The 25963-nt window shown below is 41.5% G+C and overlaps 2 long non-coding RNA genes and 1 pseudogene across 5 annotated transcripts in view; 2 read left to right on the top strand and 1 right to left on the bottom strand.

Annotated features, from left to right (window-relative positions):
- The window catches only part of LOC112644638 (uncharacterized), a 49104-nt gene extending 38478 nt beyond the window's left edge, over positions 1 to 10626 (top strand). For all 4 annotated transcript variants that reach the window (XR_007414076.1, XR_007414074.1, XR_007414075.1 and 1 more), the window contains one exon: positions 10114 to 10626. This is a non-coding gene — a long non-coding RNA (uncharacterized LOC112644638). The remainder of the gene's footprint in view (positions 1 to 10113) is intronic.
- LOC118351094 (uncharacterized) lies at positions 7655 to 13617 on the bottom strand. The gene is made up of 3 exons (XR_004805907.2): positions 13514 to 13617; positions 9492 to 9663; positions 7655 to 7859 (listed from the first exon to the last, which is right to left on the bottom strand). It is a non-coding gene; the product is annotated as an uncharacterized LOC118351094 (long non-coding RNA).
- A 1238-nt stretch (positions 13618 to 14855) lies between these two features.
- On the top strand, positions 14856 to 19727 carry LOC112643501 (protein lin-28 homolog A-like; annotated as a pseudogene).
- The last annotated feature ends 6236 nt before the right edge of the window (positions 19728 to 25963 follow it).

Here is a 25963-nt window from a genome sequence, read left to right as displayed (position 1 = left end):
TTGTGGGGTTTTTTTTTTTTTTAAGAGGAAATGCATCATTAAAGTCGCTGCATTATTTATCAGAGAGGCTAATGAAATCATAACTACAGTAAGTGAAGACATGTAGTATGGCACTGGTTTGAAACACTGCCTATAAAATCCCAGTTAATCACCGTGGGACCAGGGCCTTTTATACTTCAGCTCATGAATCTGAAAGCATTTCAGTCCTTGTGTAAAGGTCTCAGAATTCTTGATTCTCACCAAGGTAGGAAAGTCAAAGTTATGGGGTGACAACAAAATTTGGCCAGAGTTTGCCAGCAGAGGCATGATCAACAGATTTTAATGGGACCTCAAAAGATGTTTAAAAGATTGCCTCCCATCTTGCTTGTCCTTTGCTGCCATGTTACCTGTTAATTTATTGATCTCTCCACCTGCCCAGATCCCCATTCATGGGGATGAAAGCTCTAACGAAGAGAAAGGAACCATGGAAAACACATAGACCTGTCCCCAAGTTTACAAAGGAGGAAGTTGAAACTAAGGATTTAAGTGACCTGCTAAGAGCAGGATGAAAACCCAGATCCTTCCTGGTTACCTCATTACCCATCTCTTAGCAGCATGGTGTGCCTTGGGGCCTGGGCTTAGAAGTTCTGAAAAGGGTTGGGAGTCATATGCTTAAAGAGGTGATCTCCTCCTGGGTCTCCCCTGCTCCTCAGCCTCACTTGTACCTGTGTCAGCAATGAGTCCACATTCTCTGTCTTCTGTGCCAACAACCACTGCCTTTATTGTTCTTCTGTCCATGTCTTTGCCTCCTTCTTTTTCCTTTCTCCTTCACTCATTGTCTCTTCTGCCAATATTTCCTCACATTGAAAAGTGAGGAAATGAGGCCTGGCAAGTGGGCTGTTATGGGCATGGGTGCAAAATCCTGGCATCTGGGAAGGCCCCTTAGGCGAGCACTGGGAGGTTCTCCAGCATCCCACTGAAGTTGTTGGTTATCTTGGCCCGGGAGCAGGCTAGAGTCTCAGTATTCACCATCCAGCATTAGGAGTGGCTTGAGAGAGGTGACAGAGACAAGTTCAAGCTTTTGCTGTTTCTTTACTCCACCTGACAGGACTGGACTGTTAGGCTGGAATGCACCCAGTCTTACATAATCTTGTAGCTTTTGTGTAGTCCTCTCTTAGCTCTTTCCTGACTCCTCCAGGAAATCCTTGACCTTCAGGGTTGTGCTCCCAGAAGCTTCCCACCCTGTCTCCTTCCTGCACACTCTCCTGGTTACAAGGCCCTACAGATCCCGGGTAGGACACCTGACCCTACCTGGACCAAGAAGGACCTTTTTAGGTCATTTGGACTTGGGGCTCATTTTAGGATTCATCTTCCTCCAGGTGGTGAATGAACCATAGACGTAACATTTGTAAGCTGTTGGAGATCTTGTCTAGAAAGTCAACAGAATGAAAGAAGTGTGAAGCTGATACATGCAAATAAACAGAGCTGAGAGATAGTCCAAATACACTTAATTCTCTTTGCCCCCCAGGCCCTGTGAACACCTGCCATGCATGCAGTGTGGAGATGTGGTGTTCCCTGGATTCTGAATCAAAACCAGTACATTTCCTTTGGTGCTCTAGATCTAACTGGGTCTCTGTCACTGCCACCACAAAGGGCCTTACTCTTCTATCTCTATTGACTGATTGATCACTTCATTCATGCATGACTGTACGTGTGCATTCAGAAATGTTGTAAGTACCCACTAAGTGGTACCTTTTATGGCTTTCACTCCTTATCTTGCTTGCATTATCCAATCAGATAAATGCTGAAAAGATTATTTTTAAGAGGTATGTTAGTTTAGATAGTTGGGATAGAAGGACTCGTGAAGAGGGTTCTGGGTGGGAGTTTATGAGGGGTCTTAAGAGGTAGGAGTCCATTGTGGCTTTATGAACACGTAGTTAAACAATCTATTACCAACCACCATGGCATATTTATTATTCACTGGAAGCTACCAAGAGAAGAGAAGAGAAGACATGTTCCTTGTTTTTGAGATGCTGACAATGGAGGCAGGAAAGGCTTGAGTTAAATGTGAACCGCTTGCAAATAAGGAGGGGAGAAACAGGAGGGGAAGGACATGGAAGGGGACATGGTTAGGACGGCCTAACACATAAGGGATGCTTAGCTCTTGCTAAGATCAACTGGCACTTTCATAGCACTTCTCATTCAAAGATCTCAAGGTATATGATGAATACGAGCTCACCATGGCTCACCAGCCCCTTGGGAACCAGAAATGCAGAACAGGAAATAACACGAGACCAGAAGGGAAAGGAAACATGCTTAATAGATGGTCCAGGGGGAGTCAGGGAAGTAGAATGTAATTATCAGTACTGGAAGTGGGACATAATCACCAGTAATGAACGAGCTCTCAGATTTTGATCCAAGGTGATAATACCACACTGGCAGCTCAAATACAAGGGAATCCTGAGTACCAAGGTTTAGTTTCATTCCTTATCACCATATACATTTCTCATTCTGCTATGCATGAAAACTTCTGATTTTGAATTTCTCAAAATATTGTTTCCAGGCTAGATACTTCCTGCAAAGACTGCATCCCATCCATCTGTCCTACATAATCAGCAGACATCCTTCCATTTGCCTGTAACTCCTGACATTTCCCTCTTAAGCCACCCGGAGCCTGCATAAGTGATGAACAAAGGGATTTGCCCCCTTGGGACTTTAGAGAAAGACAGATAATGATGCAGTCCTCTTCCTCCTTCCCATTCCCCTCCTTGCCTCATTTCTGATGTGGACTTCTCAAAACTTCTCCAGGTGCCACCTGGTTCCATGTCTTTTACCATCTCTGCTTCCCCTACTTCAACCAGCCCTGAAGACCCGAGCAGTTCAGGTTGATCAGAAAGGCCAGTACTGAGTGGATTGCCCTCAGACCTAGGTTCTTTATGTAGATCTGACTCAAAGGGATACAAACTACCCATAAAATGGAGTATTTTTTTCAGGAACAAAATTTTTATCTCTGTCCTTGAGCTTCCACTTTTCCTAATACAGAAAATGGGATCTCAATACTTTCAGGTAAAGTCAGTGAATTTTCAAAATTTCTCAGTCACTTTAGGTTAAACATTTTACTACATTTGGGGATTTTTATCCTCTTTTATAAACTACATTGCCCCTCAGGTGGATGTTAAGCTTTAGGTAGGGGGCTGTTTACTCAAACGTCCCTCGGCTGTTTCTTGGTGTCTATCTGGCAATGTTTTCTGCTGCCAGTCTCTGAGATGTGCCTTGTGTCACCTTGTCCTTAGGTTGGCCTGCTGAGCTGTAGCCTCATGCTTCTCAGGTTGTTGGTGGGTCATTGAAAGGGAGAAGAGTCCGGTCCTGACTCACACATCTACATTTTGATTCTCTCTTTTTGTACCTGAACCCCTAGCTTTTGAGATTTACACTGAAGAATTGGATGTTTTTGTTCTATTTTCTTTCTGACCTTCTAAGTCCTCTTTCCACCACCCCTGGAAAAATGACAGGTGTATGTTTGCAGCCCAAGGGAAGAGCGATCAAGAGGAAATGGAAAGAATATTTATTTATTTATTTATTTATTTATTTATTTATTTATTTATAAAAGATTTTATTTATTTATTCCTGAGAGAGGCAGAGACATAGGCAGAGGGAGATGCAGGCTCCCTGCAAAGAGCCCATTGTGGGACTCGATCCCAGGACCCCAGGATCACGACCTGAGCCAAAGGCAGATGCTCAACCACTGAGCCACCCAGGCACCCCTAGGAAGATTTTAGTTAGTAACTCAAAGTGTTATTTTTTCAAATAAGTCAATTCTTCCATTACGTAGATATATTTGTATTTGAATGCAAAGCAAAAAACTAAAATCTCCAGAATTTTTTGTTTTAGTCAAAGCTTTTAACAAGGCACAGTATTTCTATACTCCCATTTTCTCACAAGGACCAGCAGGAAATATGGGTGGGGGACAGTGTAAATAAGCTGAAATTACTCATGTGTATTGATGGTATAGCTCAGAAATCAAGGGTTTGTTGTTATTGTTTTTAGTTACAAGCAGGAAATCCCATTTCATCCATTATCAGTCCATTATCACAAGTGAGATGCAAGACCAAGATAGCACAATTAACAATATGGAAACTTAACAGATTTGGGAATGGTGTATTTGAAACAGAGGTCCAGAGGTCACCCATACCAGGAAGAAATATGTCAAATTTACTCTCAACATATGACATTTTTAGATGGAAATATATGAGATTGTTTTCACCACCTAGAAAAGGAGAAAAAAAAATACATGTGTAGTAGCTCTAACATTTATATTTGCCTGTGTGCTTTCACCTCTTGTTTCCTCGTCAGTGACACTAGAGGATTTTGACTCCAGTTGCTACTCAGGTGGTTCATTTCAACTTGGTTCTTCCTCCTGGAAAACTTAATGTGACATATTTTATTTTGAACTACAGTATTTTTAAAAAATTAGCAGGTAAAATCTCCTGTCGGGGGAAACATGTTTGTGTTGCACAGTTATTATTTCTTCTTAGATTTGCAGCCTGCATAATCTGCACAAAACTCACACTGCTTAGCACTAAGATGGAGTGGATCCTGTTTAAGGATAAAAGAAATAGTCGACTGTGGTATGGGGAGGGTCAGGGAGGAAAAGTCATGGCCAAGTCAGAGGAAGTGAGGTGGTGCCTACAAGAGACCTATTACATGATCTGGAGGTGAAATCAGAGATGAATTTTTTTTTCTGAGACTTTTTTTTTTTCCATAAACTTCATACGAAATAGTAAATCGCTTGTTGGAAGTTGCATTAATATGTCCGGTCAAGGACATAAAAGCACACCAATTTACTATACTGTCATCTTAGAATCCAACTTACTAGGTTGGTCATGTTGCATGAGAAGGTAGCACGTTCCAGGGTCATTCCACTGAAGCCTTCATTCTGACAGATGTTAAAGGACAAGTCAGAGTGAAATTCTCATCTGCAGGCAACAGAGGCTGCCTCTGGATGACTTAATAGGAAGAGAAAGGTACTTGAATTCATGTTTCCTGATGGAAGACTGGAGAACACCTTGAGACAATGGTCAGGAGCCCAGGGTGAGGTAGGTGACTAGAATCACAGCTAAAACCATGCCCTGGGGACCGCCTGGTAGGACACCACTGCCACCACCTGTAGATACTTATCACTTTCCTTGCACCCCCAATGGCTCTGAGCTCTGAATCTTGTGCCCATCATAGCTCCCAGGAGTTTGCACTGCTTCTGCTTTTCCTCCATTTACTACAGAGTCCAAGTCCCAGGAGGCAGCAGCCCATTGGCCCTAAGGGCATGTGATGCCCTGGTTCCCACAAAGTGAGGCAGGGGGATTCTTTGCCTTTTACCTCCTGTGGAAAGAGGTAGGCTTTGCCTCTCTGCAAGATTCTCACACAGTTGGGGATTCCCTAAACAGAAGAAGCTACTTGAGATGTCTGCCAGCCAAAAAATGATAAATGACAACAGGATGCTACATAGGAAAAGGTTCCACAGTCAATTAATTTTGGAAAATGCCAGGTTTAACAGATTTCTTTACTATAGGGGTTTTCATATGATTGCATGCATGGTGAATCTCCAGGAGGGATTACAGGACCCCCTCCCTCTTTATCATCCTACTCGAGTGCTCCACAGAAAACATTGCATGAAGCACTACTTTAAAGCAACTAGCAACACTATTTTTTCTCACACTTAACCTCAGCAAACCAGTCTCTTCACTGACACATGCCTATGTTCCTAGGCATGCAAATTCGAGCTGCAGTTTTGAAAATTTTCAGGCTGTACTGCTACCTCACGGTTGGGTTAGTTTTCGTGATGAAGGTAAGATTACTATTCTATGTTAGCAGCACCCACCAGGGCTTTCCCTTCTCGGGTATGCATGCTTGGTTTGATCCTCTAGCCATATTACGGCTGTGCACTTTTCCTTACTGCAGCATCTCCATTTGTTCTTGGCACATTGTCCAACTTGCTCGAAGCAGTTAATGTAGCTTTAGAAACTGTCTAAGAGAGTAGCTTATGTCTGAGAGACCCTGGCTCTACACAGACGGAGAAGCTGCCAAGATTAAAATTCTCTGATAACTCAAAACAAATGTCCTGCTTATTTTTATGGTGCAACAATGTAAGAGCACGTAATGCAACAACCAAACAGGGAATGACCTTTCATCCATAGTCAGCATAGGAAATTGCTCCTATCTGTATTCACCGATGATGTCTAAACTTTAGGTCAGAGTCATATTTTATTTGAAGATTGGTAAGCTGAAGACCCTATCTTCCCATGCAAATCTCAGCCTTAGCTCTCTAGGCAGCGAAGGTAAATATAAATAATATGATTGACCTAAATCAGTCCTGAAGTTGGGCTTTTTAAAAATGGCATTATTTAATATTTCTTTTTTCGAACTTTCACACTTAGGGCTTTCTTATTATCCTTCAACTTTTACAAAATAAAAAGCTAGCATTATGAGGTAGAGCCACTCATTAAAAAAATATCTTTTTGAGGGCCCAAGTGTGGCTCAGTCTATTAAGCTTTGGACTCTGGGTTTCAGCTCAGGTCATGATCTCAGGATCCTAGGATCGAGCCCACACTGGTTCCATGCTTAGTGAGAATCAGCTTGTACCTCTTCCTATCCCTCTCCTTCTCCCCTCTGCCTGTTCATTCTCTCTCTCTCTTTCTCTCTCTTTCTCCTTCTAATAAATAAATAAAATCTTCAAAAAAAATCAAAATAAAAATATCTTTTTGGATCCTATTATGTGGAAGGCCTGTGCTAGATGGAGGGGGTAAACTCGTGAATAAGACCTTTTTCATGCCTTTAATAGCTTATGCTTAAATTGTGAATTTGCTTATTTAAAAGACTTTTCAGGCCAACTATAATCCAGGCATTGTGGTGACAGCTCAGGTAAAGCAGTGAACAAGAAAATAAAGGTTTCTATTCTTTGGAACATAGATGTAGTGGGGGACACTGACATTAAATCACATAGCACATAATTATTTATTTAATCATGCTTGCGATCGGAGCCACAAGGGATTAGACCAGAATGCTGTGAGGATGTGGTAGAGCATGTCCTGTCAGGAAGTGGCCTGTGAGCTGTGCTCTAGAGGATGGACAGGAATAAATGTGATGGAGACATGGAAAGGGGAGGAGAGAAGAAATAAGAGTTTTGGAGCAGAAGAGCCTTTTGCTGGTCACAGAGGAAGGGTGTCCTGACTGGGCAGGGCCTTGGAAACCATGGGAGAATTTTGGTGTTCGTACTAAGCGCAATGGGAAGGCACAGAGCAGGTTTCCTCAGGAGAGAGATGTAATCAGATATGACCTTTAGAAAGGTCATGCTGGCCTTGAATGTTGGATGGCTTGCAAGGGCAGAAAAGGAGGCAGAAACACCAGTTGGGAGGTTAGTCCACTAATTCCAGTGGGAAGTGCTGGGAGGTTGAATTAGAATAGGTATGGAAGGATGATGGTAAGAGGTATATAGCTACAAGAGACATATAGGAGTCCAAGGCAGGAGAACTGGATACTTAATTGGATGTGGGAGTTATTTAGGAGAAAGTCAAGTAAATTGGCAATTATAATATGCTGTGCTAAATGATCTAAGAGATTTTAGGGGCATCTGGCCAGCAAAGGTACATGCAAAGAAAACCACAAAGGAACTCAAGTCATATATAGTTTATTTGAAAACACTGGATATAAACACTGAAAAGTTAGCTCAGAGTCAGGGCACTAACTGCCAGTCATCACATGAGTGATAGAGGCATTATGGTTTGTAGGTATTCTCAGTCAGTTGTGGATAAAGCTAGCCAGGGAAGGCTTCATGCAATCGATGGCACCAGCTAGAGCCTTGGGCAAAGGAAGGAAGAAGGGCAATCCTGTAGAGAGAACACATGGAGGAGGGTGAGGAGGAAGAAAGAATAGACATAACACATTTAGGGAGTACCAAGCAGACCGGTTGTATTAAAATGGGGGCTTGGAAGGGAAAGGTTTGGAAAATATGATTGGAAGTTAGGTTGGGAGCAGCAGTGTTGTTGCAGAATTCTATAAAAAATTTTAAGTGTTAATTTACACCTGGATTATTATGAATAAGCTGAAAATTTCACGTACTAGGAAAAACTCAAGTTCCAGGTCTCCTTGGGCCTTTACTACAGTGAAATCTCCTCCCCCCATCCCTGGCTTTATTGAGATGTAATTGACATACAGCATCACGAGTAAGTTTACTGGGCACAGGGATCCCTGGGTGGCGCAGCGGTTTGGCACCTGCCTTTGGCCCAGGGCGCGATCCTGGAGACCCGGGATCGAATCCCACGTTGGGCTCCCAGTGCATGGAGCCTGCTTCTCCCTCTGCCTATGTCTCTGCCTCTCTCTCTCTGTGACTATCACAAATAAAAATTAAAAAAAAAAATTAAAAAAAAAAGTTTACTGGGCACAACATGTTGATCTGGAAATTATATATCAGGAAACGATCAGCTAACACACTCATCAAGTCACAGAATTACCATTTCTTTTTTGTAGTGAGAACATTAAAAATTCACTCTTAGCAACTTTCAAATAAATGGTACCCATTGAGTATTCTTGGCTGCCTTGTCAAATATTAGTTGACTATATATGCAACATCTTATTTCTGGGATCCTGATTCTGTTCCATATATCTATTTGTTTATTTTTATGCCACTATTATACTGTTTTGATTGCTGTAGCTGTGCTTTTGAATTCAGTTTGCTTATATTTTGTTGAGAATTTTTGTGTCTATATTCATCAAGGATATTGGCCTTAAGTTCCTTTTTCCTTGTTGTATTCTTATCTGGCTTTGATATTAGAGTAACACTAGTCCTGCAGAATGTATTTAGGAGTGTTCCCTCCTATTTGATTTTTTTGGAAGATTTTGAGACAGATTCATTTAAATTCTTCCTTAAATGTTTCATAGAATTCACCAGTGAAACCATCTGGCCTTGGGCTTTTCTTTGCTGGGAAGTTTTAGATTATCAATTCAATCTCTTTACTCACTATTGGTTCATTCAGATTTTTTTTTAAATTATTTCTGATTCAGTTTTGCTAGGTTGTATATTTTTTAGGAATTTATCCATTTCTTTTAGGATATCCAAGATGGTGGTGTATAATTGTTCATAGTAGTCTCATGATCCCTTGTATTTCTGTCGGATCAGTTGTAGTGTCTGCTTTTCATTTCTGGTTTTATTTTATTTAGATCTTTCTTTTTTTTTCTTAATCCAGCTAAAGTTTTGTCAATTTTGTTTACTTTTTAAAAAATTTTTTTTTTTAATTTAAATTCAATTTGCCAACATATAGTACATCATTATATTCTGATGTTATTATTTAAAAAAAAACAGTTTTTAATTTTATTTGAAATGCCACACCCTCAGAGAAGTCGTCCTTGGCCATCAGTCCCCAAACAGCCTTTCCTTCTATTATTTTATTCTTATATATCAGATGCTCCTGTGTATTTCCCTCCCATTGTTAACCACAATATGCCAATATCCACTTGTTTACCATCTGCCTTGTCCACTAGGATGCAAGCTCCACGTGTGAGGATTTTGTGTGTTGCCCCTCTGTATCCTTGACCCTTAGAGTGGTGTCCAGTTGAGGCACAGTACAGACTTGGTTGCAAAGTGGGTATTGTGTGGGCAGGAATACAGAGTGTAGATTCAAAATGAAGACAGATCTGGTATATTCATTCAAGGAAAATAGGACTCCCTTTGGGTTTGCCAGACAATTTCAGAGCTCTGTTCAAAAACAAACACATGGAAAACAACACACTATCTTTTTATAGTCTTTGAAAGTTTGAAACCCCCTTATTGAGACTCCTTTTGGAATCAAGTTATGCAAATATTCGGGATGTTCAAAGTGTGAACACTTAAAATGTTTAAAATACTTTTCTAATTAAGCATTTTGTGAGATGTCTTTATTTTCATGTTCAACTTTTCCACTTATCTTTTAGTTAATATCTTAAATAACTCTTCCATTTGACTTTCTAACGAAAGCATTGCTAGTTGACTCTAAAATTGGATTTTACTGAACACTGTAAATAGGAGGAAATTACATCCTGGTCTGCAAGATCAGGAGGAAACATCAGGCTGCTTTCACCTATAGTTGCAGCTTTCCATTGTTTTAGGATGGAAGGTTCCTGGTTACTCCGCTCTTGGGCATGGATCATCTCTGGGGTCCTCTGAAGAGAAAGGGTGAGTTCTACTTTCAAGACTGGATGAAAGTAATCCTGCCACACGACTGAGGGTTGTTTGAACGTCCAAATATCTTTTGAGACCTGAACTCAGGATCCCTGAGATCAAGACCTGAGCCAAGATCAAGAATCAGATGCCCAACCAACTGAGCCACCCAGGTGCCCCCAGTTGGAGCCTCCACATATCTTGTGAGTGCTGCAGAGATAAAAATTCTTGTTGAGCAGTAGATACTACAGAGCCCATCAGCTTATTGATAAAGCCTATGGACTATAGAGTCATACTTCCTGGGTTTCAATCTTATCTCTTCTGTTTGCTAGCAGGGTGACTTAGCAAATTACTCAACCTCTCTGTGCCTTGATTTCTTCAACTGAGAAAGGGGGATGCTGATTATTGTACCTATTTCAGTATACTGTGTTGTGAGAAATAAATGAAATAATATGCATAAAGCCTTTTAAAAGTGTCTGTTTTCTTTTCCTTTATACATTTGTTTTGTTTCTTAAATTCCACATGAGTGAAATCATATGATATTTGTCTTTCTCTGACTGACTTTTTTTAGCATTATACTCTTTAGATCACTATATTGTATGCTTGAAGCTAATTTAACACTGTATGTTAACTATACTGTAATTAAAATTTCTTAAAGGGTCTGGCACACAATAAATGATTAATAAATGTTATCAATTATTTTGTACACTGAGTATATGGGGATCTTTGTCCCTACACAGACCTTTTAACTGAGCCTTTCAACCATTAAAACTCATGTTTTGGGGATCCCTGGGTGGCGCAGCGGTTTGGCGCCTGCCTTTGGCCCAGGGCACGATCCTGGAGACCCGGGATCGAATCCCACGTCGGGCTCCCTGCATGGAGCCTGCTTCTCCCTCTGCCTGTGTCTCTGCCTCTCTGTCTCTCTCTCTCTGTGTGACTATCATGAATAAATAAATAAAAAATCTTAAAAAAAAAAAAAAAAAACTCATGTTTTGACTAGCAGCATTCAGATTTTACCCAGTTCCTGTTGGCCTGCCCACTTCTTTTTTGTCTGGTTGGTCAAACTGGTTGTTTAACCTCCCTTCAATGGGCTTCCATGGCCTGCTCTTAACTGCTAATTTTTCTTGACTGACTTTCTTGCCCATGACCTTGAATGGTCTTTGGGGAATGTTACTTTTTATATCACAGGTAAGAGGCACTGTACTTCTATATCTTCCTTGACCCTGATTAGTGAGGAGTGATGATGGAGGACCCTTGTCCTCTGCCTACAATGAACTTTCATCAATTCCTAGATCTTTAGTATTGAGCATAAATAAAATGATGGTAGCACCATATGTTAGGGTGGGCCATGACATGGACTTATCTAGGAGAGGACCCCCAGCCATCCAGGTGATTATCAAGAGGAACGAAGGGGACTAGGTTTGTTTTTCAACATAGCCCCTTATAGTCTTAGCACGCTTCTCTCTCTTCCTGCCTCACCATTCATGGTGTCTGGGGAATGGCCTTGTCTGGGGCAGACCCATTGGATTCTTTTACATAATCAGAATCAGATGTGAATATAGACTTTTTTCTTTTGGTCAAACATATAGCAAACGACCCCATAATCATTCAGTGCTACATGAATCTAGAAATAAGCAGGCATTTCCTGATGCACCAGAGGATAATTTATCTGGGCTTCGCAGTTATTCAGTCCTTTGCTGTTGGGATAAATAGTCTTCATTGTCTACTTTGACATAATGTTTTCCTCTTCACTTAAACCCTTACTCTCAGGTCTTCATTGCTTTCAGTTATTTCCAAGCATCTTCATTCTGTCTTGTGGTTCCATTTAAAACTTCACATTTTCCCAGGAGACTAACCCTCCATTGATCATTTTGGTTGTCAGTAGCTGGGATGAAGCATTGCTGGTGATAAACTAACACAGCTGAAGGTCCCAGGAAATTTTTCACATGGCATCTACTGCATCTAACAGCAGGCTGCTCTTCTTCTACCAACGTGACACCCTGTGTGGTGGTTGCACCGTTAATGAAGGATTGCTGAGACATCTGAGTTTCCTCGGAAATGTTGCTGCTTAATCCACACGTGTAGTTAGAATTATGAGGACAAGGAGGGTGAGTTTCATCTACTTCAGTCTCCACACAGCATGTTCAGATAATAAATTCCCGGCTCATTTTCTCATTCTGGCTCTGCAAAAACTCTTTGCTCAAAAGCTGCCACTATCCTTTTAAAAATTCTCTGGCAGTCCTGGAAGCTAGGAAAGTTTTACTTTCAAACAAGAATGTTGGTGTTTGTATCACTAAGTTCTTTATTTAATTACAATAACACATTGTTTAAATTAAGTTTCCTTTGGAAAAAGTAAGGGTTTAAGTGAAGAGGAAAACATTATGTCAAAGTAGACTAAGTTTTGAGAGACTGGAAACTCTGTTTTTCCAAAAAAGAAAAATTCTGAAGTTTTTGTGGAGTTCTCTTCCCCATGGTCCATTTGCCCACACTGAAGCCTTCAACTAAAACTGGTTCTCTGCCCCCTCACCTGAGTTAAGTCTCAGAGAGAAGTATTTTCATAAAGGCAAGCCAGGCCTCCAATCAGGACTCTGGCAGGCCTTCTAGGTGCTTGAGAGTTGAGTGTTTAACTTTAAAATCAGACAGTGTCAGTTTCCTTCTTTAAAGATGCCAGTTTCAGATGGATGTATTAAGCATATTTTCACAGTCTGGAAGATGTGTAGTAGTTAGCTGTAGACCATCAAATGATGGACAAAACTGACCAGAATTCAGGAAGTGGTGGTTATAAGTACATGTGACTAGCTAGATTCTGTCCTTTCTGCTTCCCTCCCTCTCCCCTTCCTTTTCGCCCCCCTTCCCCTCCTTCTCTCCTTCTTTCCTTGGCAAGTTAGAAGTCTTTCTCAGAATGGGAGGGGTTGGCAGACTGGCTAGTAGATCTGGGAAGTAGAAGAAAAAGCAACTTACATGTCAGTTCTACCTCAATAAAACAAAAAGCAAAGAAGAAACACTTTCTTTTACTCTCAGAATACTTCTGACACCAAATGTGTGGGTTTTGTCACACCAAGCAATTTTCCAATTCTTGGTAGACACCAGTGGGGAGTCTTGTAATTTAGCTCAGTGCTGTCATTAACTGCCTGGGGTGAGCACAGGCCACAGGGGCTAAAGCTTAGTTCCACATGACTGCCCAGACTCCAGATGTCAACTGTCAATCTTAGATTGTCACATGTACTTCTGACCAACTGGTTCTAAATCAGGGGTCCCCTCTTTGAATTTGCTAATTTGTTAGGACTTCTCAGAAAACTCAGAGGAACACTTATTTATGTTTATCTGAAAGTATGTGACAAAGGATACAGGTGAACAGCTGGATGAAGAAGTATATGGAGCATGGTATGGGGAGGGGGTGAGGAGCTTTCATGCTCTCTCCAGATGTCACCCTCCCAGTGATTCCATGTGGTCACCAACCTAAGCTCTCTGAAATCCAGAGTTTGGGGATTTTCTAATAGAGGCTTTGTGATGTCGGCATGATTGATTATTAACTCAATCTCCAGTTCCATTCTGCTCCCAGGAGGATGGGGTAGAGCTGGAAGTTCCAAGCTTCTAATCATGTTTGGTGTTTCTGGTGACCAGTCCTCCTCCAGCCCCATCCAGGAGCCCCCCAGAGTCACCTCATTAGAAAAAGAGACACTCCTATCTCTCAGGAAATTACAAAGGTGTCACAGTAACACCAAAAAGCTAAACTTTATCTTACAATTCTCTTTGTCCCAGTGCACCTGGATGGCTTAGTCAGTTAAGTGTCTGCCTTTGGCTCAGGTCATGATCCCAAGGTCTTGAGATCGAGGCCCAAGTCAGGTTCCCTGATCAGTGAGGAGTCTGCTTCTCCCTCCTTCTCTGCTCCTTCGCTTGCTTGTACGTATACTCCCTTTCACACTCTCATTCTTAAATAAATAAATAAATAAAATCTTATTTTATTCTATTCAATAAGAGAATCTATTCAATTCTCTTTGTCCCAAGCAGGTCAATAGAAATGTGTCACAGTTGTCCTCAAAGTTTGGGTCAAATCGAGGCTTGATTTATTAAGGTCCTGCAGTAGCTACCTGAGCAGGTGGCTTAAGCCAGGCCCATGAGTTCTAGGTTCAGAACTGGGTAAAGCCCCCCTGCTTTTCATGGATCAGCCTTGCTTCATTTAGGAAGGCCGGGCAGGCTGGGCAGCTGAACCAAACAATTGCCACAAAATTCATCTTTCTTTTTTTTTTTTTTTAATTCATCTTTCTTACTGCTTTCCTTATAGGATAACTATTTAGAATTTACTGAGTGATCACATCAGATTTTACAGTTTGCCTGTGTGCCAGCTGTCCTGAGTGATCTTTTAGTCCGGAATATTCAACAAATCCTTACAGACTACATGTGTGGGAAGGCTTCCCTGGAGCTTTGGATGGCAAAGAGATGAAGTAGGAAATGAAGCATGCCCAAAAACAGCTTCTAAGCTTGTATAGGGTGAACCATTGCTCCAAGGTGAGGGATGGGTGGCAGGAGCTGTAAGAGAAGAACGGAGAAAAGATTGCAGCATGTGAATGGAGAGCAAGGAAAAATTAATTTTAGTTGGAAGAGTCAGGAAAAAAGTCCTTTAAAATTAAAAGATGGTAGTTAAAGCCAGCCTCGTGCACCAGGTAGGATGTGGGCTGGACTTGGGACGATGAGTCAGGCGGGAAGTGCCAGGCTTGGAGACACAGGAGAAATGAGAGCGGACTATCTGGTTGGACTGGTGCAGAGAGAAACAATGGGTTGGGGAGGGATTTGGGGGCAGATGGGGCTGGGCCTCAGCTGTCAGGTGAAGGAATTGCAACCAAGTGAACACCAGGAAAATAATTTGGGTAACTTCAGGCAGCCTGGGAAAGAGGATTCACGCTGAGTTGTGTGGGTTTGTGTTCCTCAGCAAAATATGTCATCTTCATCTTGTGAGCATCCAAAGATGCCCCCTTAGGTACTGTTTTGTTGTAACTGTCTTCTTATTATATTGGGCCAAACTCCTCTCTGGGCGCAGACAAACGCTTCCCCTCTAGTTCTGTGACTGTCATGTTTGCCATCGTATTTAAGGAATAACAGCTCTCAGTGGCTGAGAGTCTGTCACCTGCCAGGTACCTTGGTGAGTCTGTTACATGTCTTGTTTCTTTTAATTCTCTTGAAAACCTAAGACGGGAAATATTTCCCCTACTTTTCAGACAAAGAAACTGAGTCCCAGTGTGGTTCCATAAGTACTAAGACCACCTACCTTTGAAGCAGCAGAAGAATGATCTGCTTCTCCTCCTCTTTATTCATTTTCCTACCCAAGTGCCTGGTGTCTGTAGTGTTGACAAACAATGCCAGCTGACAGTGGGTGTGCTCAACACATCACACTCACGAACCTGCCCCCCCACACCATAGAAATGACATAAGGGAAGAAACCGTCTTTAAGATCCATTCAATTTGCCCACAGTCACAAACTCAGGATACCAGCATGTGGTTTTAACAACTTTGTTATTGTCAATTATTGGGCCTATTAGTGTAGGGACTAGGATCTAGCACGGTGCCAGGTAGATAGGAGCCCCTTATGTAAACGTTTTTGAATATACTTTTGAATGTTTTAATGAAATTAAGCAAACAAATGAGTGGATGGTATAAAGAATGAATTAATCATGTGTATGACACCAAGCCTTTAGTTCTCGATTTTCTCACGTACATCATGCTAGAACTTTGGTGTGCCTCTCCCAAGAGAATGGATGGTATGACCTGGTCATGACTGTGTGGTCCAGACAAGCGGGGCACCCCACAGATGTGGAATTGGGGTCAACTGCTGAACACCATACTTCTCAGTCAACTGGGCATTGTCTGAAGAATTGAACATTCTTTACCATGTCCTAGTGCTGAACTAGGTATGTAGTCTAATAGTAATAATTCAGTTAAGATTAATATGTAAAAATCATGAATCTGTTGGAACATTTTGGTGGTTTCATTTTTAACTAAACTTACTTCTTTGTTATGATCATGGAAATTTGTAAAAAATGACTTATTTTTTAGAAAAGTTTTCAATTTATAGAAAATCTGCAAAGACAGTACAGAGACTTTCTACATAGCCCTCGGCCAGATCCCCCTACTGTCAACAGCTTACATCTCTGTAGTACATCAGCATAACTAAGGAAACAACGTGGGTCAAGACTTTGATAACTAGACTCCACACTTTACTCAGATTTCACTAGTTTTCCCCCAATGTCTTTTTTCAAATCCAAGATCCCATTCAGGATACCATACTATATTTAGCTGTCATGTCTCCTTAGGCTCCTCTGGCCTGTGTTGGTTTCTTGGACTTTCTCAGTTATTCATGACCTTGACAACATTGAGGACTACTGGTCAAGTGCCTCCTAGAATGCTCCTGAATTTGGATTTGTCTGATGTTCTTATAGTCAGCCTGGGGTTACAAGTTTTGGGAGGAATACAACAGAGATGAAGTACCATTCTTGTTACATCATATGAAGACTATCACTAAATTTTTAAAAGATTTTATTTATTTATTTATTTATTTGAGAGGGAGCAAGGAGGCAGGTGGTGGGAAGGAGAGGGAGAGGGAGAGGATCTAAGCGGAGTGTGGAGCCTGACACGGGGCCCAGCCCCAGGATCCTGAGATCATGTCCTGAGCCAAAACAAAGAATTGGATGCTTAATGGACTGAGCCACTCAGATGCCCCAAGACTACCACTAAATATTTTAAAGCTAAATTTTTAGTTCTACTTTTGATGTCTGTAGTTCCACGTTCTTTCCTTTATGGTTTTCCTGACAGCCTTGCTGATTCCCTTGCAGAGAACAAGCTTTCCTGCTGGCTCACTGGGTCCTAGCTATGTCTTAATAGCAAAGCATTTTGCAAGGGGTTCTGCTGGTCCCGTTTTACCTAGTTTGGATAAGATAATCTCAGCTTACTAGTCAGGTAAGTTTCTCCTGGTTGGGATGTAGAGCACTTTTTTCAAGACTGCTGTTGGAAAAATGGAGGCATTTTTAGTTCTTAATGATGTAGCTGTCACCCACAAAAAACACTAAGCATCTTGATAGGGTAGATGAAACGGGCTTACAAAGGAAAGCCATAGGAAAAAATATAAATGTGTGTCTACAACCATGTTTTTCATAGGTGGATGACCAATTCCATGTTTTCTTGTTTTTTGTTTGTTTTGTTGTTTTGTTTTTTAGAATATAAAACTATTGATGAAGATGATCTCCAAATTGTCTTTGTTTGGAGGCATCCACTGTCCCCTGAGTGCAAAAATCGGCCTCTCTCACTGGCTTGTCCTCACTCAAACTTCTCCATCTCTTTTCCTGGGAGCATCCAGCAAAGCTACAGCCATTTATGAGGAACCTACATCCATTATCTCCATTGAAAACTACTTTGCTGTTGGGTTTCTACCATGTTTTATCCATACTTGTTAAACATAAAAGGATTATACATTTCAGGAAAGCCAGCAAGGCTTGGACACAGAGAAAGCATGAAAGCAATTTCAGAATGGCAACAATCCTCATTGCCCTTCAGGAGGCCAAAGGGAACAGATTTGTCCTGGAGTTTGTCTTGCTGAATTTTATTTTGTTTATTTTGTTTATTATTTTTGGTGTACGTCTCTCTGCACTCTTAGGCAGAACAGCACTCCTGCCGGGCAAGATAGCATCAGACTGTTTATTGTCAATCTTGGCTGAAGGTGGAGATGTTTTGGCTCAGTTAATAATAAACCATTCTTTAACCTATTTTTAATTTTAGTCCAGAAGTAATAGGAAAATATAACAACTTTTTGAATATGCTTTTAGAGAGAGAGGAAGAGAGAGAGCTAATTTGAGGTAGATGTTTCTAGGTAAGTCCTAGGCCAGGTTTAAGATACTGCCATGAAAATGTCCTGTTCCCTTTCCCCTCATAAACCCTGCCTTGACTTTCACCATTTACTCCCTCGTCTTCTCGATCCCTTTCCTTGGTGTAGATCCCACTTGATTCAGGGACATGCTTTTTTGGCTGACATCTACGTCTTCCTCTTGAATGTCAGGCCTTAGGGTGACGGATCCCCCAACTCCTCCTGCCTGGCTATCCCTGATGGAGCTTTAGAGATTTCGAGCTTTAGCATTAACCCAACCTCCTTCCAAAGTAAGAACTGTTTGCTCTGATTCCTGGAAATGCTGATGAACAGACTGCGTGCAGGGAGATGGGCCTGTGGAAGGAAGCCAATCCCTCCAGACACCTGACCCCAGCCAAGCAGGGCCTCTGCAGCTGCCTGTGCCTGGAACAGCCGGGGGGTTAGGGGTAGTGGCAGGTTTCTGCCAATGGGCTCATCTATTTCTGAAGGATGGGGCCACACAAAACCCTTGGGTTCTTTAAATCTTATGAACCAGGTAACAACAGGCACTGTTTCGAGTCTCTGTGTCAAACTAGCAGTTTGCACGTGCAGGTGGTAGTGCCAAGGCGCGAGAAGAGGCAGTTCTGGCAGCAGAGGATAGAGGAGCTGCAGCGGCCTGGAGCTCGCATCTGGAAGGGGTTTCGCGTGTGCATGTCCATGAGCGCCCATGCCGGGGGGTGGGGAATGCCACCCCTACCCCGTGGATGTCTGTGTGCATCAGAGCAGGTGGCACATAGTGGGCTTCCGGAGCCTCAAGGAGGATGAGGCAGTGGAGTCCACCTTTAAGAAGTTGGTTGAGGACATGGAACCTTCCAAGTAGCCGGCTGTGGAGGGGTGCTCTGTGCCAGGGTCCAGAGGCGCCCAAAGGGAACAACAGGCAGAAGCACCGAGCAGAGGGTGACAGATGCTGCAACCGTGGAGGCCTAGACTACCGTGTCAAGGAGTTCCAGCTGCCACCCCAGCCCAAGAAGGGCCACTTATGCCAGAGTAGCAGCCCTATGGTGACCTCATGTCCACTGAAGGCCCAGTGGGGGACCGGCTCACAGGGAAAACCAGCCTGCTTCCAAAAGGAGGAAGAAGAGGAGTCCTGCTCTCGCGGGCCCAGAATTGACCTATAGTGGGAGGGGGCTATCCTTTTGTGATCAGGAAGTTTTGAAGAGCAGGCATCAGTGGACAGAGTGGAGGCAGTGGAGACAGGATGGGTAGGGGGCAACTGGCTCTGCCGCATCTCAGGCGGTGGCCCCCCGCATGACCCCATCTTCCCTCTTGGCAGGGGAGAGGGGAGAGGTGAGGCAAGTGAACTCTGGCCATGCTCTATCCAAGTTACTGGGCCGGACAGCATGAACCACTGCACTCTATGGGGAGGGACTCTCTCAGGGGGTAAGGCAGGGTTTTTCCACATCTTGTCTCATAACCCGCTCTTGGGATAGGGTGCTGAGGACCATCCCAAGAAGTGGGTTATGACAGTAGGCACAGAGGTTGTTGGGGGAACAGCTGCAGACCTGCTGCCCCTAAGCTTACTCCCACCCCACTCTGGGCTAATAGAATTTTCTGTATTTGCTCCCTTGGACAACTGCACCATGGGCCCCATTTTCTCCAGGATGCCAACTGTTCTAGCTGTGTGCGAATGATGCATCTTGTGTATTTTAACTTTGTTTTTGTAAAATAAATATTCTGGTTTTGTATGTTTGTGTATTTTGTGTTACAGAATTAGGGTTGGTTCAGAGAAGTTAAATAACTTGTCCAAAGTTATACAGCTAGAAAGAGTTGGGGCCAGGTTTCAAATTAGTTTGATCTGAGTTTTGAGCCTTTCTTAATAACTCTGCTATATGAAGTTAAACCAAAAAACTCTCATGTCCAAGTGCTGAGGGATGTGAGTACAGACATGTATTTACTGTGTGTGTGTACAAGTGCATGTATATATCTTTGTGTTCATGTATGTGTGTATGTGTATATGTGCTTTGCTTGTGTATGAAAATGTCTTTGCCCGTGTGTGTGTTGATGTGTGCTGCATGTTCACACACACATATACTTGCCTGCATGTAAGTGCACAAATGTTTTGTCAACAGATGTGTTTTTTGTGTTTATGCATGTTTGTGTATGACTGTGTATGCATGAATGCACATGTGTGTGATTTTATAGTACAATGAAAATAGAACTGGGAAACCATCTTGGTAAAAATTAAAGCTTGATGTTTAAGTCATGTATACACATTTGTAATAGAAAACAGCTCTAGAACATGCTAAGTTATAGTCCCAATTAAATGGTTGGCATCCCAGAGCAGAGCCAGGGGCAGTGAGGCATGCTGTGGAGGAGCTGTGCCCACTTCTGACACTCATACACCACTTCATATGGTTCTGAATCCTGAGTACTTGGGCTACATTTTTCTAGGTTAGGCTGATTTTCTTATTTTGGGACACTATGCATTTCTTGAGTTAATTCAAGTGCACTGTTTGAAGTTTATTTTGATTTTTCTCTCTCTTTTTAAATTTAGACAAATGCACCCTTCTCCAAGACCGTCCTGGAAAACGCAGCCAGGCCTTGAGAAACCATGGTAAAGCTATATGAGGTCACAATAGAGTAGAGGCCTCATGATTCCACTGTGGGTTTAAGAAATGTCAAGTCAAAATCTAAGAATGTGAAGCAGAAATCTAAGAATACTCTTCACTTTCTTAAGCCAGTAGAATGCAATTATAACATGACAACTGCACGGGTTCATATAGGTCCTCATGTGCATGTGTGTGGATCATGGGTTCTTCAATACTTCAGCAAAATATTTATAAAGCCAAGACACCATGCTGGGTGTTGGGGCATACATATCAGTTAGGAACCTCATGACTGCAAGGTGCAAAGTATTAGGACAAAGTATTAGTTGGGTAACAAGATTGGGTGTGTTTGGAGCAGAGGACCCGAACAGGGGTGGGATTTGATCACTGGCATGGTTTAGAATTGTTGGTGCATAGTGGTAATAAAAAGCAGATGGACTTTTAGTTGTTTTTATTACTTTTTTAAAATTCCCTGCAGACCACACACTCCCTGACTGCCTACACCCAGGGCACACTGCTCCCCCTACTTGGTACACCACTGCAAAACACCCAGCTAAACAATGAGAAAAAATTCTGTTTCTTATGAAATAAAGTCTGGAGTCAGATGGTTTCAGGGCTGCTTTGGCAGCTTAATGATATCAACAAGGATCTAGAGTCTTTCTATTTCTATCCAAGCTAAGTCACCACCCTTGCCTCTAATGACCCAGGATGGCATTGGTTGGAGATAAAACAATGTCCAGCCCCAGAGGAAGAGTGTTTCCTCCCAATGTGGGAGGACAAATGAGGAGGGGACACTCTTCCAGGAAACCACTCCAGAAAACTTTGCCACAGATCCCATTGGCCAGGATTAGTCACATGGCCATGAACTAGTTCAAGTGTTGGCAAATCTGGCCAGCCACCTGATCATGTTTAGCCCACAAGACAAGATGGCTTTTACATTTTTAAATAGTTGGAAAATGAAAGGGAAAATAATATTTTATAACATGAAAATTAAATGTAAATCTAATTTCAGTGTCCATAAATAAAAATGTTATTAGAATATAGCCATATCCAGTTGTTTATGTGTTGACTAGGGCTGCTTTCACACTATAGTGGCACTGTAGATCACTGTACAGAGACCAAGTGTTCTGCAAAGCTGAAAATACTTTCTGGTCTTTAATGGAAAGCGTTTGCTGACCCCTGACGTAGCTGAATAGATGGCTGGGGTTTCTGGCATTTTCAGCCTCTATGATATGCAGCCTGGAGAAGTTTAGGTGGCTTAACTAAGGCCACTAAGCAAGTATCACAGAATCTAAGGACAGATATGTTTGGTTTCTCACTTCTTCGCCTGTGTTGTCCATCAACTGAATCTTGAACCATGAGATGAACGCATTCTGTTGGGCAGCCTGAGCAAAGCACAGAGTTTAGAAGATACATGAGAGGGCAGAGTCTGATGCAGCTGGAAGAAGACATACTGCAGGAGGTTAGATGAGGGCCAGACTGGGGCAGGGTGGGGGTCTTTGAGAGATGAGCTAAAAGGAAGAACTTTAGTCTTTTGAAGTGGAAGGCTGCTGAGGAGATGAGCAGTCTTCCAAGATGACAGCTCTGATGAAGATGCGACAGATGGAATAAATGTGTGGTACAATAGAGTGGATATTCAATAGTGGTTAGTCCCTCCGTCTAACACCATGATTGCAAAGGGATCCCTTCAACCAGCCAGCCCAGAGAGATGCAATGTGGCAAAATGGGCTGGAAGGTGAGTCTTGTTTGGCTTCACTGATTTTTTTTTAATCGAGTAAACCATTAAACTTAAAACTGCCTGTAAAAATAAGGATCACTGGCATGTCTCAAATAAATAGGAACATCTGGCAGCTGGTTCCACATTTCCACATGACAAAAACTGGTTAGAATGGAGTTGGGACTGATGTTTCTATATTCTCCATGATCTTTATCCATGTTTATTAGTCCCTTGACTTTGAGGTCAAGTATGAGTTGCTGTATCAGTTAGGGTAACATTAGATGCTGTAGCAAATAAACTCTGACATACCAGTGACTCAATAACATATAGAAGTATATCATGCTACCCATGTAACAATCCAATGTGGGTGTCTCTGGGAATTGATGGGCTTCCTTCATACAATCAATCATTCAGGGACTCAGGCTTCTATCTCCCTGTTTAGCCATATGAACCTTGGAGTCCTATGCATGCAACTGGTCGATGGGGAAAAGGGTGTAGAAAAAGATCAGATTTCACAATGATCAGAAATAACATATGATAAGTGCTTATGGCAATTGGATTTTTGACCTCTGGCCTAAAGCTAATACATTGATTTGGAACAATAATTTCATGTATATAAAAGGGTCTAGTTGGAGTTGCTTTGATGATTTTTTACTGTTGCCTTGTCACTATGTCTGCATATTGACCACTTCAGCTTTTCTACCTGCTGCTTCTTGGTTAGATACTGGATTTTATTTTATTTTATTTTGTTATTTTTGGGTGTGTAATAGACTACTTCAAAGCTTCATGGCATAACAACACCCGATCATTTTGTTACACTCAATGATTCTGTGGTTTAGGAATTTGAGCAAGCTAAGCAAAGCAAAGCAAAGATGACTTGACTTTGCTCCTCAGTGACTGGGGACTCAACTGGGAAGGCTTGAAAATCTGGAGGTCTCCTCAAATGGCTGGAAGGTAGAATCATCTAAAAGTTCTTTCACTTACATATGTGAAGCCCAGGCTATTTGAGACTGTCAATTGGGGTGCTATACTATTTGACAGTTCAAATAGGGGACTGACTCATGTGGCATGGGCTTCCTCACAGCATGGCAGCCTCAGGCTAGAATTCTTACATGGTGGCTCAGAACTCCAAGAGCAAGTACTTTAATCAAACAAGGCAGGAGTTCCATAATATTGTATAACTTAACTTTGGAAATCACACAGCATCATTTCTATAGTATGCTACTAACCAAACGGTCACTAGCCAATCTTAATTCAAGATTGATGGGAAGAAGGTAAAAGAAGCAAGAACAAAAACTTGAGGCCATGTTTTAAAACTGAGACAGAATGGCACATTAATAGATATCCTTGGGCAGGCAGCATAAAACAGGCCAATCAACTAAAGGAGTCAAGTTTTGTCAAAAGTTCAAAATATCTCTAACTTGTGATTTCTGTAATCATGTGTCATTAGCCTGGGGAGATAAAGTGAATGAGAACAATTCTAATTGCTAAAAACCATGACATATGCTCCACATCCCAGGTAATCTATTTAAAAGTCTAGATTTCTTCCTTTGAATTTTAATGTGTTTGACTTTGAGTCAGTATGGAATCCTCCCTCGCCTGACATGTGGCTTCTGTCTGAAACAGCTCTCAAAATGTATCTAAGGCTTCAAGCCTGGCTACAGATCAACTAGGCCTTCTTAGATAGGATTTATAATTCTGGATATACTGGATCTAGGACAGGGTCCTCATCCTGGGTCCACAGATAAAATTTAAGGTGTTCATGATCTTTTTTTTTTTTTTTTTGGTGTTCATGATCTTAAATGGGAACAATTAAATGTTTGTTTTCACTAATGTCAACCCCAAATACAGCATTTCCCTCAATTATGAATCTAGGCAACAAACTCCATTAATATTAGCTATATCCTATGACTCTGAACTTTGCCAGCAAAATAAATCAAAGATTCTCTCATGTATTATTATAGTTGTTTCAGTTATCTTGAAATATTGTTTATGTTCATCATTACTTTGAAATTATGAGTTATTAAAAGAAATAGGTTGTACATGATCAGTCTTCCTATCTACAGACACACGTCCAAAAAAGCTGGACAGTTATCTAGGCAACTCTGCCCCCCAATGTGGGTCAGCCACTAGCCCATGACATCCTTCCTTTTCACCCTGTGACTAGTCACATACACTGCTTAGCATTCTTCTCTAACCACGGTTGTTAAATAATCAAAACATGAGAGGAGGTAACATTTTGCAAAACTAGACAGTTCAAATGTACATTCGTAACCCTCCATAAGGGGGTGCACCTGTTCTTCCTGGAATTCTGGAGGTTACCATGGGTGTCCTCACCTCATGGGTGTCTGGTGGGGTTGATGGAGGAGGAACAGAGTGTGGACACAGACACCAGAGACTGGTACAAGCCTGGGTAACACTGATTTGGAAGTCTGGGGCTCTAGCCTTATGGACAGGGCCGTGTTGTGAAAGGTGGAGGCTTCACAAAGTTATTATTTTGGGAGTAGGTGACGTATGAACATGGCATAAAATTTTAAAGATCCAAAATGGAATTAGTGAAAGTCACTCACCTTACTCCTGCCCCTCAGCTACCCACGTTAGGGATAGGTAGCGTTAGGGAAGAATTCCCCAGTGACAGCAACTGCTATCAGGTTTAGGGGCATAACTCTCTTATCTATTAAATTTGTATACACAATCAACACATACACATTACACACTACCGTGCCTCCACTATGGCAAGAGCTTCTTAGTTTTTGAATATCATGAAAAAATGCCTTATATTATAAAAATCAATTACAATATAAAAATCTCCTCGATGGTTCTCCTTGATGAAAATTATTTGAACTATTTGTTTTTTAGTGCTTCAGATGTCCAGTTCTGTATTTTAAATAAGATGTATGTATCTCTATTTCTTGACTCACCCACTTTGAATAGGATCTAGTCTTCTCCACTATGAAATGTTTCAGCCAAATCAGCCTACATTAACGAGTGTAGGCCCTCTCTTTGCATTTTTAAAATTAGTTATTCTTTTTTTGGTTATTTTCCATTCTTGTTTTGGTTATTTTTATAACTTTAACAACTGTTGCTTTTACAGTGTCAGTATTAATAACATTTGTTTTCTGTTCTATAGATATGATTAATTATTCCATGCATCATCCATATGTCCTTCTGAGTATTAACAATGATCAAAATCAGTACCATTTCATTATGTAAATATTATTTATTTCCAAATTAATTATTGTGATTGACCTCTGAGAGAAGGAAATAGAATATAAACTATTGCTACCCAAAGAAATATTAATAACAGCTATGTATGGAACTAGTATATATATATAATTAGTATAACTATATACATAACTAGTATGTATGGAACACCACAAATCCCAATTTATTTATTTTTAAAATGTGAATTTTTTTGAGATATAACTGATATATAACATTGTATAACTTTAAGGTGTACATGTGTTGATTTTGTACACTTATATATTACAGTATGATAACCATTGTAGTGCTAGCTAACATCTCTATCATATTATGCTATTAAACAACATTCCCAATTCCCCCTATCCTCTGCCCCTGGTAACTCTCTGTTTTTATGAGTTTGGCTTTTTTAGTTTCCACATGTAAGTGACATCATACTGTAC

The sequence above is a fragment of the Canis lupus genome, chromosome 1 (assembly GCF_003254725.2).
Source record: "Canis lupus dingo isolate Sandy chromosome 1, ASM325472v2, whole genome shotgun sequence".
Lineage (NCBI taxonomy): Eukaryota > Metazoa > Chordata > Mammalia > Carnivora > Canidae > Canis > Canis lupus.
The sequence above is the reverse complement of the archived record's forward strand: the minus strand, read 5'-3'. Positions and strand labels throughout refer to the sequence as shown.